The sequence below is a fragment of the Mobula hypostoma genome, chromosome 4, assembly GCF_963921235.1.
Source record: "Mobula hypostoma chromosome 4, sMobHyp1.1, whole genome shotgun sequence".
Taxonomy (NCBI): domain Eukaryota; kingdom Metazoa; phylum Chordata; class Chondrichthyes; order Myliobatiformes; family Myliobatidae; genus Mobula; species Mobula hypostoma.
This window is the reverse complement of record NC_086100.1, coordinates 203,124,764-203,140,519: the sequence shown is the minus strand read 5'-3', so window position 1 is coordinate 203,140,519 and position 15,756 is coordinate 203,124,764. Positions and strand designations below refer to the sequence as shown.

At 44.6% G+C, this 15,756-nt stretch overlaps 1 non-coding gene across 1 annotated transcript; it reads right to left on the bottom strand.

Annotated features, from left to right (window-relative positions):
- Nucleotides 1-521: 521 nt before the first annotated feature.
- LOC134346033 (5.8S ribosomal RNA) lies at nucleotides 522-674 on the bottom strand. The gene has a single exon (XR_010017797.1). It is a non-coding gene; the product is annotated as a 5.8S ribosomal RNA (ribosomal RNA).
- Nucleotides 675-15,756: the final 15,082 nt, after the last annotated feature.

Below are 15,756 nucleotides of genomic sequence, written 5' to 3'. Positions count from 1 at the left end.
GGTGCCTGGTGGGTGGGCCGAAAGGCGGAAGAGGTGCACACGCCAGGGAGGCGCCGCGGCGCGAGGCCGATCCCTTACGTGCGGGGCGCGGCCCTCTTTCCGTGTCAAGCTCGCCGGGAGCGAGGTTGTCCGTCCCGTCGACCCTCTCGCTCTCCATCTCCCCGTCGCCTCTTCTCGATTGCCTCGCCACTCGGTCTCGCGGCGACGGCAACGCCTCGGCGAGGCAGACGACAGTCCCGAGCAAGGCGGCGGTCAGAAGCGACGACCAGCCCGCGGCGGAGGGGCCCGGCGCTGCCGCAGGGACGGCCGTGCAGGGGAAAGCCCCCGCCGCACCGCGTCCGCTGGCGGACGGGGCGAGGGCCTCCGAGGTGGCCACGCGGCTCCACGGGGGAGGCAGCCGCGTGGCGCGGAGGGCTCCGGGGTCTGCACTTAGGGGGACATAGAGGGTTCAGGCTCCTCTGCGACGCCCCAGCCGCGCTCCCGCCAGCCTGGCGGCAAGCGAGCGCGATTGATCGTACAAGCGACCCTCAGGCAGGCGTAGCCCCGGGAAGAACCCGGGGCCGCAAAGTGCGTTCAAAGTGTCGATGATCAATGTGTCCTGCAATTCACATTAATTCTCGCAGCTAGTGCGTTCTTCATCGACGCACGAGCCGAGTGATGCACCGCTAAGAGTTGTCTAAGAGGTTTTCTTTCGGCTTTGTGCCGCGTCGCCCGCCTCAGGCCTCCCGTCGCACCTGCCAGCGCTCCGCCGACGACCAGCCCCTCCTCCTCCGCGACTGACTGGCAAGAGCGAGAGAACAGGGAAGGCGGATTGCGTGTGTGGCAGGACATCGAGCGTGAAGCAAGAGTGCCGGCTAGGCCAGCAGGCATCCCAGGACCGGGAAACACCCTCCCCCCCACGTGGAGAGGAGCACCAGCGAGCGACCGCCCTGTCGCGCTTACATTCGTCAGATATTAGATTATGAGGACACTCAGTCCTTGTTTATTGTCATTTAGAAATGCATGCGTTAAGAAATGATACAAAGCTCCTCCAGCGTGACATCACAAAAAAAGGACAAACCAAAGACTAACATTGATAAGACCACATAATTATAACGTATAGTTACAGCAGTGCAAAGCAATACCATAATTTGATAAGGCGCAGACCATGGGAACGATAAAAAGAAGTCTCAAAGTTCCGATCGACTCCCGATAGTCCCCGATAGCAAGCAGCAGAAGGGAGAAACTCTCTCTGCCATAAATCCCCAGGCAACGAAACTGACGATGCATTGGAAGCAGCTGATTCTGAGTCCGTCCGAAAACTTCGAGCCTCCGACACCGAGCACCGAACACCATCTCTGCCGAGCGCTTCAACCCCGTCCCAGCCGCCGAGCAACAAGCAAAGCCGAGGACTCGGGGCCTTCCCCTCCGGAGATTCTGGATCGTGCAATAATAGCGGCAGCGAAGCAGGCATTTCAGAAGTTTCCCCAGATGTTCCTCCGTTCTCTCACGTCTGTCTCCATCAAATCAGGATTGTGCAGGGCACCCGACTTGACAGATTACAGATATCATTCACCGGAGTGGCCGTGCAAGCTGCGTCGTGCCGCCATCTTCTCCTCCTTTAGATAGAATGAGCTTCTGGAGACCGTGTTTGAGGAAGGTATGAAACAGTGGACAGATTCAAAAGTATTCTGGATGAGCAGATGGATCGTTGGTGTTTAGAGAACTCTGGGTCACTCAGACAAATGAGGCAAGCTTGGTGAACACCATGTCAGCGTAGGCAACTGCTCTATTACTCCATGACTCCTGAAGAAAATAGTGAATGTTCGCACCAGACAATCTGCAGCTCTAAATACAGCAGCACACAGGAAGTATTTTTCAATTTCTATTTAACATTTATTCATAAATTATTAAATATACATTTTATCACCATTGCTTACAGTCCCAAAATGATTGATAATGAAAGCGACATCTAAAGTGCATCTAAAGTATCTGAACCAAAGAATGATCCATATTTACTCTGGAGTCAAATCTTCCACAACTCATCGGTTGAATCAGATGAGTATGCACAGAAAACAAATTTGAATTTTTAATAATGACTCCATGAGCATAATCCTCCAAATTGAGTAAATTGGTCAAAGGAGGAAAAATACTGAAAGTCAGAGAGCCACATGTATTTGGTAAATGTTCTATACTATTCAGTAAACACAGCACACAACTGCCCCGAGGAACAGCTTGCAGCCACTTCATTTTGTCCACCCTTGTTCTCCAAGTACATTCGTTTGAATTTACCTTTGTGTTGTGCTGGTTTAGAACAAATGAGCAATGTCAGCTGATCAAGCAGCAGATATGCTGCACAAACAGCTGTCTACCTGCAAATGCATTGCAGCCGATTGTCTAGGACAAATTCCAAATCATTAAGGTGCCAACCTGATTTAACTCAGAGTTGATCCAATAGTATAAAATAGTTTTTAATAAAGCATGGACTTTAGTTTCTCAAACACTTTTATCTGGGTTTACAAATTGTGAGCTTTATTGTAAAATCCCCTGCAATCAAATACTGAAGTTACAAAGACTGATGCTTAAGCTGGTACTTTCCATAATGTGTACTGAAGAGCTGGGGTCTAGCATTCAAATTTAAATGCCTGCTTGTTCAATCAATCTTGGCAAAATTTGAATAATCTTAGTGCTTGAGATTTGCTCACAGAAAACAGGACAAGAGATTCAGAGGGGATCTGAGGGTTACTTTTCTCACAAACAGAGGAAAAGACCTAGTGTATAAAATCATGAGGGGCATAGATAGGGTAGATGCCCAGTCAGAGTCATAAAAAAGAAACAGGCTCTTCAGCCCATCTAGCCCATGCCAGAACCATTTAAACTGCATACTCCCAATGAGTTTACCGGGAATACCCATACCATCCATGTACCAGTTCAGGCTTCCCTTAAATATTGAAATCGAGTTTACATGCACCACTTGTGCTGGCAGCTTGTTCCACACTCTCACAACCCTCTGAGTGAAGAAGTTTCCCCTCATGTTCCCCTGAAAAATTTTCAACTTTCACCTTTAACCCATGACCTCTTGTTGAGGTCCAACCCAATGTCAGTGGAAAAAGCCTGCTTGCATTTACCCTATCAATACCCCACATAATTTTGTATACCTCTATCAAATCTCTTCTCAATCTCCTACATTCTAAGGAGTACAGTTCTAACCTATTCAATCTTTCCTTCTAACTCAGGTCCTCTAGACCCGGCAACATCCTTGTAAATTTTCTCCATACTCTTTCAACCTTACTTATCCTTCTTGTCGGTAGGTGACCTAAACTGCACGCAATACTCCAAATTATGCCTCACCAACATCCTATACAACTTCAACATAACATCTCATCTCCTGTACTCAATACTTTGATTTATGAAGGCCAATGTGCCAAAAGCTTTCTTTTTGACCCCATCTACCTGTGACAACACTTTCAATGAATTATGGACCTGTATCCCTAGATCCCCTTGTTTTATCACATTCTTCAGTGCCTTACCGTTCACTGTGTAAGATCTACCCTGGTTAGTCCTACCAAAGTGCAACACTTCGCACTTGTCTGTATTAAGTTCCTTCTATCATTTTTCAGTCCATTTTTCCAGGTGATCCAGATCCCTCTGCAAGCCATGAAAGACTTCCTCGCTGTCCACTATGCCCCCAATCTTGCTGTCATCCACAAATTTGCTGATCATTAACCACATTATCATCATCCAGATCATTGATATAGATCACACACAAAGGCCCCAGCACCAATCCTGCGGCACTCCATTAGTCACAGGCCTCCAGTCAAAGAGGCAAGCATCTGTTTTCCCCACCAATTGGATATCTAATCCAATTTCATCTTGAATGCTGAGAGACTAAAACTTTTTGACCAACCTTCCATGCGGGACCTTGTCAAATGTCTTACTAAAGTCCATGCAGACAACATCCACTGCCTTGCCTTCATCCACCTTTCTGGTAGCTTCCTCAAAAAACTCTGTAAGATTAGTTAGGTATGACCTACGGCGCATGAAGCCATGCTGACTATCCTTAATCTGTCCACGTCTATCCATATATTTATATATCCAGTCCCTTAGAATATCTTCCAATTACTTTCTAACTACTGATGTCAAACACAGCAGCCTATAATTTCTTGTTTTATGTTCAGAGCTTTTCTTAAATAACGGAACAACATTGGCTATCCTCCAAAACCCTCTGCTATCTATCCTGTTGCCAAGGATGATTTAAGTATCTCTGTTAGGGCCCCTGCAAATTCTGCAGTTGCCTCCCAAAGAGTCCTAGGGAACACATTGTTAGGCCCTGGGAGATTTATCCACTATGATTTGCCTTAGGGCACCAAACATCCCCACCTCTGTAATCTGTATTGGGTCTATGAAGTTGTTCCGACTTTACCTCTATAGACTCAGTGTCCATCTTCTGAATAAATACAGATGCAAAAAAAAGTTATTTAAGCCCTCTCCCATCTCTTTTGGCTCCATACATAGATTACTAATCCGATCTCCAGAATATTAATTTTGTCCCATATAATCCTTTTGCTCTTAAAATATCTGTAGAATCGAAAGAGCATAAGACCTTAAGATATAGGAGCAGAATTAGCCTGCTCTGCCATTTCATCATGACTAATCCATTTTCCCTCTCAGCTGCAGTCTCCTGTCTTCTCCACATATCCCTTCATGCCCTGACTAATCAATCAATCTATCAACCTCTGCCTTAAATATACCTAAAGATGGCCTCCACAGCTACCTGTGGCGACATTTACCTATCTCTGGCTAAAGAAATTCCTCCTCACCTCTATTCAAAAAGGACACTCCTTTATTCTAGGCTGTGTCATAAGACAAAGGAGCAGAATTATGCCGTTCAGCCCATCAAGTTTGCTCTGCCATTCTATCATAGCTGATTCCAGATACCAGTCAACCCCAAACACCTGCCTTCTCACCATATCCTTTGATGCCCTGACTGATCAGGAAACAATCAACTTCCGCCTTAGATATACTTGTCCTCCACCGCAGTCTGTGGCAGAGCATTCCACAGATTCCCACTCTCTGGCTAAAAAAAAAAGTTCTTCCTACCTCTGTTCTAAAAGGTTGCCCCTCAATTTTGAGGCTGTGTCCTCTAGTTCTGGATACCCGCACCAGAGGAAACATCCTCTCCACAACCACCCTACCTAGACCTTTCAACATTTGAGCAGCACACATCAAAGTTGCTAGTGAACGCAGCAGGCCAGGCAGCATCTCTAGGAAGAGGTACAGTCGACGTTTCGGGCCGAGACCCTTCGTCAGGACTAACTGAAGGAAGAGTTAGTAAGAGATTTGAAAGTGGGAGGGGGAGGGGGAGATCCGAAATGATAGGTGAAGACAGGAGGGGGAGGGATAGAGCCAAGAGCTGGACAGGTGATTGGCAAAAGGGATATGAGAGGATCATGGAACGGGAGGTCTGGGGAGAAAGACAAGGGGGGGGGGAGAAAACCAGAGGATGGCAAGGGGTATAGTGAGAGGGACAGAGGGAGAAAAAGGAGAGAGCAACCCTCTCCCTGCACATTCTTATCTAAATCAATGAAACAGATGACAAATAGCAATGGGTCCACCACTGGCTTTGGAAGCACAGTTTGTCAGAGCTGTCGGAGAGAGTTTAAATTAATTTGGCAGGGGGGAGCAAACCAGAGGAGAGGGACTCAGAATAGGACGGATGGTAAAAAAGCAAGGATAGAGTGCAGTCAGACTGTCAGGAAGGGCAGGCAGATGATGGGGCATAATTACAGCCAGCAGGGTGAGAATCAGTGTATTAGGAATGCGGAATCAAAAAAAGGTAGCAAATGCAGTACTCGAAGTGTTATATCTTGATGCATGGAGTAAAAGAAATAAGGTGGATGATCTTGTTGCACTTTTACAGATTACTGTCAGATATGATGTTACGGCCAGCACAAAATCGTGGCTGAAGAATGGTTGTAGTTGAGAGCAAAATATCCAAGTTTACATGTTGTATCGGAGGAATAGGAAGGTAGTTAGAGGGTGTGGCTCTGCTGGTAAAGAATGGCATCAAATCATTAGAAAGATGTGACATACCATCAGAACCTGTTGAATCCTTATAGCCGAGTTAAAAAACTGCAAGGGTAAAAGGACCCTGATGGCAGTTATATACAGGCCTCCCAACAGTGGCTGGGAAGTGGTCCACAGATTACAAAAGGAAATGTTATGATAGTCATGGGAGATTTCAGCATACAGATTGATTGGGAAAATAAGGTTGGAAATGGACCTCAAGAGTGTGTGTTGGTTGAATGCCCATCAGATGGCTTTTTAGAGAAGCTTGTTGTTGAGCCTACTGGGGGATCAGCTATAGTGGATTCGGTGTTAAGTAATGAACTGGGGGTGTTTAGGGAGCTTAAGATGAAGAATCCTTCGGAAATTGTGATCACAATTTGATTGAGTTCAACTTGAAATTTGATAGGAAGAAAGTAAAGACTGGTGTAGCAATATTTCTGCGGAGTACAGGAGTTGGCCAAAGTAACCTGGAAGGAAATGTGGCAGGGATGACAGCACAGCAGCAATGGAGACAGTTTCTGGGAAAAACGAGGAAGGTGCGGGAGAGATGTATTCCAAAAACAAGGAAATACTCAAATGGCAAAATAGTACAACTGTGGCTGGCAAGGGAAGTCAAACCTATTGAAAAAGAAAAAGAAAGAGCATACAACAAAGCAAAAATAAGTGGGAAGACAGAGGATTGGGAAGCTTTTAAAATCCTACAGAGAGCAACTAAAAGAATCATTAGGAAGGAAAAGATGAAATATGAAAGCAAGCTAGCAAATAATATCAATGTGGATAGTAAAGGCTTGTTCAAGTATGTAAGAAATAAAAGGAAGATGAGAGTGGATATAGTTCCGCTACAAAATGAGGCCAGAGAAATGATAACGGGTGACAAAGAGACGGCAGATGAACTAAAGAAGTATTTTATATCACAGTCTTCACTGTGAAAGATACTAGCAGTGTGCCAGATGTGGAAGGATGTGCAGGAAGAGAAATTAGTGCAGTTATTATTACAAGAGAGAAGATACTTAAAAAGCGGAATGACCTAAGGGTACATAAGTCATCTCGGCCAGGGTTCTGAAAGAGGCAGTGGTAGAGATTGTGATGGCATTAGTAATGATCTTTCAAAAATCACTGGACTCTGGCATGGTGCCAGAGGACTGGAAAATTGCAAATGTCACCCCATTTTCTAAGAAAGGAGGGAGGCAGCAGAAAGGAAATTATGGGCAAGTTAGTCTGACTTCAGTTGTTGAGAAGATGATGGAATCAATTGTTAAGGGTGAGGTTATGGAGTACTTCGTGACACAGGACAAGATGGAACAAAGTCAGCATGGTTTCCTGAAGGGAAGATCTTGCCTGACGAACTTGTTGGAATTCTTTCAGGAGATTACAAGTAGGATAGATAAAGGGGATGCAGTCGATGTTGTACATTTGGACTTTCGGAAGGCCTTTGACAAGGTGCCACACATGAGGCTGCTTACCAAGATTAGAGCTCATGGTATTACAGGAAAGTTACTAGCATGGTCAGAGCATTGGCTGAATGGTAGGAGGCAGTGAGTGGGAATGAAAGAATTCATTTCTGGTTGGCTGCCAGTGACTGGTGGTGTTCTACAGGGGTTGGTGTTGAGACCACTTCTTTTTATGCTGTATATCAATGATTTAGATGATGAAAAAAAAAGATGGCTTTGTTGCCAATTTTCAAGTGATACAAAGATTGGTGGAGGGGCAGGTAGTGTTGAGCAAACAGGCAAGATGCAGAAGTATTTTGAAAGATTAGGAGAATGGGCAAATAAGTGGCAAATGAAATACAATGTTGGAAAATGCAAGGTCATGCACTTTGGTAGCAGAAATAAATGTGCAGACTATTTTCTAAACAGGGAGAAAATCCAAAAATCTGAGATGCAAAGGGACTTAGGAACACCCTAAAGGTTACTTTGCAGGTTCAGTTGGTGGTGAGGAAGGCAAATGCCATGTTTGCATTCATTTCAAGAGGTCTAGAATACAAGAGCAAGGATGTGATGCTGAGGCTTTATAAGGCACTGGTGAGGCCTCACCTTGAGTATTATGAACAGTTCTGGGCTCCTCATCTATAAAAAGATATGCTGTCATTGGAAAGGGTTCACAGGAGGGTCATAAAAATGATTCTGGAAATGCAAGGGTTGTTATATGTGGAATGTTTGATATCTCTGAATCTATACTCGCTTGAATTTAGAAGGATGAGGGGGAATCTCATTCAAACCTTTTGAATGTTGAAAGCTAGACAGGTTAGATGTAGAAAGGATGTTTGCCATGGAGGAGTTGTACAAGAGGGCACAAACTTAGGTTAGAGGGGCGTCCAATGAAAACAGAGACACAGAGAAATTTCTTTTGCCAGAGCGTGGTGAATTTTTGGAATTTGTTACCATGGGCAGCTGTGGAGGCTAGGTCGTTGGGTGTATTTAAGGAAGAGATTGATAGATTCTTGATTGAACACGTTATCAAAGGTTATGGGGAGAAGGCCTGGCAGTGGGGCTGAGGAGGGAGAAAAAGGATCAGCCATATTGAATGGCAAAGCAGACTCAATGGGTCAAATGGCCGAATTCTGCTCCAATGTCAAAGGTACATTTAATGTCAAAGAAATGTATACAATCTTATGGTCTTATGGACCCGTGTAGCACACTAGTAGTCACAGGACTCCAGTCTGAGAAACAACCTTCCACCATTTCCCTCTGCTTTCTCATCTCAGGCCAATTGTGTATCCAATTTACCAGCTTTCCCTGGATTTCCTGTGACCTAATCTTACAGAGCAGTCTACCACATGGATCCTTATCAATGACCCAAATGGAATCCATGAACACCACTTCTTCCACCTTGCCCACATCACCTTTATTGGTCAGAACATCAAAATAAACTCAAATCAAGTTTGCAAGATATGATCTTGTGGGTTTCACTGAGTTCTGGCTGAAAGAAGGTCATAGCTGGGAGCTTAACATCAAAGGATATAAATTGCATCAAGAGGACAGGCAGGAAGGCATAGGCAGTGCTGTGGCTCTGTTGCTAAGAGATGGAATTACATCTTTAGAAAGAGGTGACATAGGGTCAGAGAATGCTGAATCTTTGTGGGTGGAGTTAAGAAACTGCAAGGGTGAAAAACTTTCATGGGAATCGTATACAGGCCGCCAAATAGTAGCCAAGATGTGGGGTTGAGTTTGCAAACGGAGCTGCAAAGGCATGGAATAAGGGTAATGACACAATTGTAATAATGGATTTCAATATGCAAGGGGATTGGGGAAATCAGGTTGATGTCGAATCACAAGAGAGGGAATTTGTTGAATGCCTGTGAGATGGCTTTTTAGAGCAGCTTGTGCTTGAGCCTGCTCCGGGGGTGGGGGGGGGGTGGGGGGGGAAGGCTATCTCAAATTGGGTGTTGTGTAATAATTCAGGTTGTATCAAGGAGCTTAATGTAAAGGAACCCTTCGGAGGCAGTGATCATAACATGATTAATTTGAGTGGGAGAAGCACTAGTCACATATATCAGTATCGTAACTGAATAAAGGGAATTACAGAGGCATGAAAGAGGAGCTTGCCCAGGTGGATTGGAAGCAGGCAGGGATGATGGCAAAGCAGAGAAGGCTGAAATTTCTGGGAATAGTTCACAAGGTGCAGGACAGATATGACCCATAGAAGAAGTAGTCCTCAAATGGCAGGGGCAGACAATCGTGGCTGACAAGGGACATTGAGGACTGCAAAAAAGCCAAGGAAAGGGCATATAAAGTAGCAAAAGTGAGTGGGAAGATGGATGATTGGGAAGCTTTCAAAATCCAACAAAAGGCAACTGAAAAGCTTTAAGGGAAAAGATGAAATAACATTTTTTACACTTATGTGAAGAGTGAAAGGGAGGTAAGAGTTGATATTGAACCACTGGAAAATGATGCTGGTGAGGTAGTAATGGGGGATAAAGAAACGGCAGATGAAGTTAATGCGTACTTTGCATCAGTCTTCACTGTGGAAGACATTAGCAGTGAGCCAGAGGTCTGTGAGTGTCTCTGAGCAGGTGTGAGTGCCATTACTTTTACAAAGGAAAAAGTGCTAGGCAAACTCAAAAGCCTTAAGGTGGATAACCGGAGAGGTTACTTAAGAGATAATGGATGCACTGGTCATGATCTTTCAAGAATCACTTGATTCTGACATGGTCCCAGAGGACTGGAAGACCACGAAAGTCACTCCACTCTTTAAGGGAGGAAGGCAAAAGAAAAAAAAAATTATATGCCAGTTAGCCTAATCTCAGTGGTCGAGAAAGTGTTGGAGTCTATTATTAAGGATGAGGTTTTGGGGTACTTGGAGGCTAATGATAAAGTACGTCAAAGTCAGCATGGTTTCTGTAAAGGAAAATCTTGCCTGACAAATCTGTTAGAATTCTTCAAGGAAGCAAGAAGCAGGGTGGACAAAGAAGAGGCAGTGGTTGTCTTTTACGTTGATTTTCAGAAGGCACTTGGAGCTATGATGTTATGGCCATTACAGAGACTTGGATGGTGCAGGGGCAAGAGTGGCAACTTCAAGTGCCAGGCTTTAGATGTTTCAGAAAGGATAGGGAGGGAGGCAAAAGAGGTGGGGGTGTGGCACTGTTGATCAGAGATAATGTCACAGTTGCAAAAAAAGGAGAAAGTCATGGAGGGGTTGTCTATGGAGTCCCTGTGGGTGGAAGTTAGGACTAGGAAGGTGACAATAACTGTACTGGGTGTTTTTTATAGACCACCCAATGGTAACAGTGACAATGAGGAGCAGATAGGGAGACAGATTCTGGAAAGGAGTAATAATAACAGGGTTGTTGTGGCAGGAGATCTTAATTTCCCAAATATTGATAGGCATCTCCCTAGAGTGAGGGGTTTAGATGGGATGGAGTTTGTTAGGTGTGTTCAGGAAGGTTTCTTAACAAAATATGCAGATAAGCCTACAAGAGGAGAGACTGTACTTGATCTGGTATTGGGAAATGAACCTGGTCATGTGTCAGGTCTCTCGGTGGGAAAGCATTTTGAAGATAGTGATCACAGTTCTATCTCCTTTACCATAGCATTGGAGAGGGATAGGAACAGACAAGTTAGGGAAACTTTTAATTAGAGTAAGGGGAAATATGAGGCTATCAGGCAGGAACTTGTAAGCATACATTGGAAACAGATATTCTCAGGGAAACATACAGAAGAAATGTGGGAAATGTTCAGGGGATGTTTGCATGGGGTTCTGAGTAGGTACGTTCCAATGAGACATGGAAAGGATGGTAGGGTACAAGATCCGTGGTGTACAAAGGCTGTTGTAAATCTAGTCAAGAATAAAAGAAGAGCTTACGAAAGGTTCAAAGAACTAGGTAATGATATGAATCTAGAAGATTATAAGGCTAGCAGGAAGGAGCTTAAGAATGAAATTAGGAGAGCCAGAAAGGGCCATGAAAAGGCCGGGGCTTACAGGATTAAGGAAAACCCCAAGACATTCTACAAGAATGTGAAGAGCAAGAGGATAAGACGTGAGAGAATAGGACCAGTCAAGTGTGACAGTGGGAAAGTGTGTATGGAACTGGAGGAAATAGCGGAAGTACTTAATGAATACTTTGCTTCAGTATTCACTACGGAAAAGGATCTTGGCGATTGTAGGGATGACTTACAGCAGACTGAAAAGCTTGAGAATGTAGATATTAAGGAAAAGGATGTGCTGGAGCTTTTGTAAAGCATCAAGTTGGATAAGTCACCGGGACCGGACGGGATGTACCCCAGGCTACTGTGGGAAGCGAGGGAGGATATTGCTGAGCCTCTGGCAATGATCTTTGCATCATCACTGAGGATGGGAGAGATTTTCGGAGTATTGGAGAGTTGCGGATGTTGTTCCCTTATTCAGGAAAGGGAGTAGATAGAGCCCAGGAAATTATAGGCCAGTGAGTCTTACTTCAGTGGTTGGTAAATTGATGGAGAAGATCCTGAGAGGCAGGATTTATGAACATTTGGAGAGGCACAATATGATTAGGAATAGTCGGCATGGTTTTGTCAAAGGCAGGTCGTGCCTTACGAGCCTGATTGAATTCTTTGAGGATGTGACTAAACACACTGATGAAGATAAGAGCCATAGATGTAGTGTATATGGATTTCAGCAAGGCATTTGATAAGGTACCCCATGCCAGGCTTATTGAGAAAGTAAGGAGGCATGGGATCCAAGGAGACATTACTTTGTGGATCCAGAACTGGCTTGCCCACAGAAGGCAAAGAGTGGTTGTAGATGGGTCATATTCTGCATGGAGGCCAGTGACCAGTGTTGTGCCTCAGGGATCTGTTCTGAGACCCTTACTTTTCGTGATTTTTATAAATGACCTGGATGAGGAAGTGGAGGGATGGGTTAGTAAGTTTGCTGATGACACAAAGGTTGGAGGTGTTGCGGAGAGTGTGGAGGGATGTCAGAGGTTACAGCAGGACATTGATAGGATGCAAAACTGGGCTGAGAATTGGCAGATGGAGTTCAACCCAGATAAGTGTGAGGCGGTTCATTTTGGTAGGTCAAATACGATGGCAGAATATAGTATTAATGGTAAGACTCTTGGCAGTGTGGAGGATGAGAGGAATCTTGGGGTCCGAGTCCATAGGACACTCAAAGCTGCTATGCAGGTTGACTCTGGGGTTAAGAAGGCATATGGTGTATTGGCCTTCATCAACTGTGGGATTGAGGTTAAGAGCCAAGAGGTAATGTTGCAGCTATATAGGACCCTGGTCAGACCCCACTTGGAGTACTTTGCTCAATTCTGGTCACCTCACTACAGGAAGGACGTGGAAACCATAGCAAGGGTGCAGAGAAAATTTACAAGGATGTTGCCTGCATTGGGGGCATGACTTATGAGAATAGGTTGAGTGAACTCGGCCTTTTCTCCTTGGACGGAGCGATGGAGGATGAGATGTGACCTGATAGAGGTGTATAAGATGATGAGAGGCATTGATTGTGTGGATAGTAAGAAGCTTTTCCCCAGGGCTGAAATTACTAGCATGGGAGGGCATAGTTTTAAGGTGCTTGGAAGTAGCTACAGAGGAGATGTCAGGGGCAAGTTGTTTTTTTTAAAAAAAATGCAGAGTGTGGTGAGTGCGTGGAATGGGCTGCCGGCGGCGGTGGTGGAGGCGGAAATGATAGGGTCTTTTAAGAGACTCCTGGGTGGCTTAGAAAAATAGAGGGCTATGGGTAAAGCCTGGTCTAAGGTAGGGACATGTTTGGCACAGCTTTGTGGGTCTAAGGGCCTGTATTGTGCTGTATGTTTTCTAAGTTTTTATGATAAGGTGCCATACATGAGGCTGCTTGGCGCTACAGGAAAGGTACTGGTATAGATAGTGGATGGCTAACAGGCAGTAGGCAGTGAGTGGGAATAAAAGGGGACTTTTCTGGCTGACTGCTGGAAACCTGTAGTGTTCCTCAAGGGTCTGGATTGGGACCGCTAATTTTCATATTGTTTATCAATGATTTGGATAATGGAATTCATGGCTTTGTGCCAAACTTTGCAGGTGATATGAAGATAGGTCGAGATGTAGGTAGTGCTGAGGAGGAATGTGATTGCAGCAGGACTTAAACAAATTGGAAGAGTGGGTGAAAAATTGGCAGTTGGAATACAGTTTTGGAATATGTATGATGATGCATTTTGGTGAAAGGAACAATAGTACAGACTATTATCTTAATGGGGAGAAAAATCAAACATCAGAGGTGCAGATGGACTTTGCAGTCCTTGTGCAAGACTCCCAGAAGGTTAATTTACAGATTGTGTCTGTTGCAAGGAAGGCAAATGGAATGTTGGCCTTTATTTCAAGGGGAATAGAATATAAAAACAAGGAGATAATGCTGAAGCTGCACTTGTAGTATTATCAACTGCCCCAGAACGAATCATATGAAGAAACATATGAGGAACGTTTGGCAGCTTTGGGCCTGTACTCACTGGATTTTAGAAGAATGCGGAGGGGATCTCATTGAAACCTACCGAATGTTGAAACGACTAGATTGGGTGGATGTGGAGATGTTTCCTGTGGCGGGGGTATCCAGAATTCGGGGGCACAGCCTCAAAATTGAGGGGTGATCTTTTAGAATGGAGGTACAGAGGTTTTTTTTAAAAGAGAGGAGTGAATCTGTGGACTGCTCTGCCACAGACTGCTGTGGAGGCCAAGTCCATGGGTATACTTAAGGCAGAAGTTGATCATTTCCTGATCGGTCAGGGCATCAAAGGATATGGCTCGAAGGCAGGTGTATGGGGTTTGAGTGGGATCTGGGATGACCCATGATGGAATGGCGAAGTAGACCAGATGGGCTGAATGGCCTAATTCTGCTCCTGTGTCTTATGGTCTACCTTTCGTGAACAGATCCACACTGACTACCCCTAATTAACCACTGATTTTCCAGATGTCTGTGTATCTTATCTCTCAGAATCCTCTACGTCCCACCAGAGAATTACTATGGATCCTAAGTTTTTCTTTACCACCCTTCTTAAATAAAGGCACAATATTCACTACCCTCTAGCCTTCTGGCACCTCACACATCACTAACGATAATGCAAATATTTCAGCCATGACTCTTGCATTTCTTCTTTAATTACTCACAATTAATCAGCTCCTTCCTGCAGTAGGGCAACTAATAGTCTAGGTGCGGTCTCACCAGCTGTGAAGAGTCACAAGCTGAAGAATCAGTGAAGGATCACCAATAGTGAAAACAATATTCCAGGCGTGAATGGACACAAAACAAAGTGGATCATGTTCCAAGACTAGAAAATCCACAAATGCTGGAAATCTAAGCAACATACAGTGCCTCTAAAAAGCATTAAACCCCCCGGGGAGTTTTCATGATTTATTGTTTTGCAACATTGATTCAAAGTGGATTTGATTTGGCTTTTTTGACACTGATCAACAGAAAAAAACTCTTGTGCCAAGGTGAAAACAAATTTCTACAAATTGGTCTAAATTTATTGCAATTATTAAACTCAAAATATTTGATTGCATTATTACTCACCCTCTTCGAGTCAATAGTTAGTAGATGCACTTTGGCAGCAATTACAGCCTTGAGTTAAGACGAGAGCCTTCAGCAGTCCTGCTGAAGGGTCTCGGCCCGAAACATCGACTGTATCCTTCTCCATAGGTATTGTCTGACCTGCTGAGTTCCTCCAGCATTTTGTGTGTGTTACTTGGATTTTCAGCATCTGCAGATTTGCTCTTGTTTGTTACAGCCTTGAGTCAGTGTGGATTGGTGTCTGTCAGACTGCACAGAGACTGCGAGTGAATCCTACTCCAAGCCCAGCCACAAGTTCTCAATGGGATTGAGGTCTGGACTCTGACTTGGCCACTCCAGGACATTAACTTTGTTGCTTTTAAGCCATTCCTGCGTACCTTTGGCTTTTTGCTTGGAGTCATTGCCTTGCTGGAAAACACATCTTCTCCCAATTCACAGTTCTCATGCAGACTGCATCAAGTTTTCCTCCAGGATTTCCCTGTATTTTACTGCATTCATTTTACCATCTGCCTTCACAAGTCTTCCAGGGCCTGCTGCAGTGAAGCATCCCCACAGCATGATGCAGCCACCACCATGCTTCAACTGTAGGGATGGTGGGTTTTCGATGATGTGCAGTGTTTGGCTTATGCTAAACATAGTGTTTAGTCTAATGTCCAAAAAGCACAATTTTGGTTTCATCAGAACATAGAACCTTCTTCAAGATGTCTTCAGCATCTCCCACCTGCCTTCTAGCAAACTCTA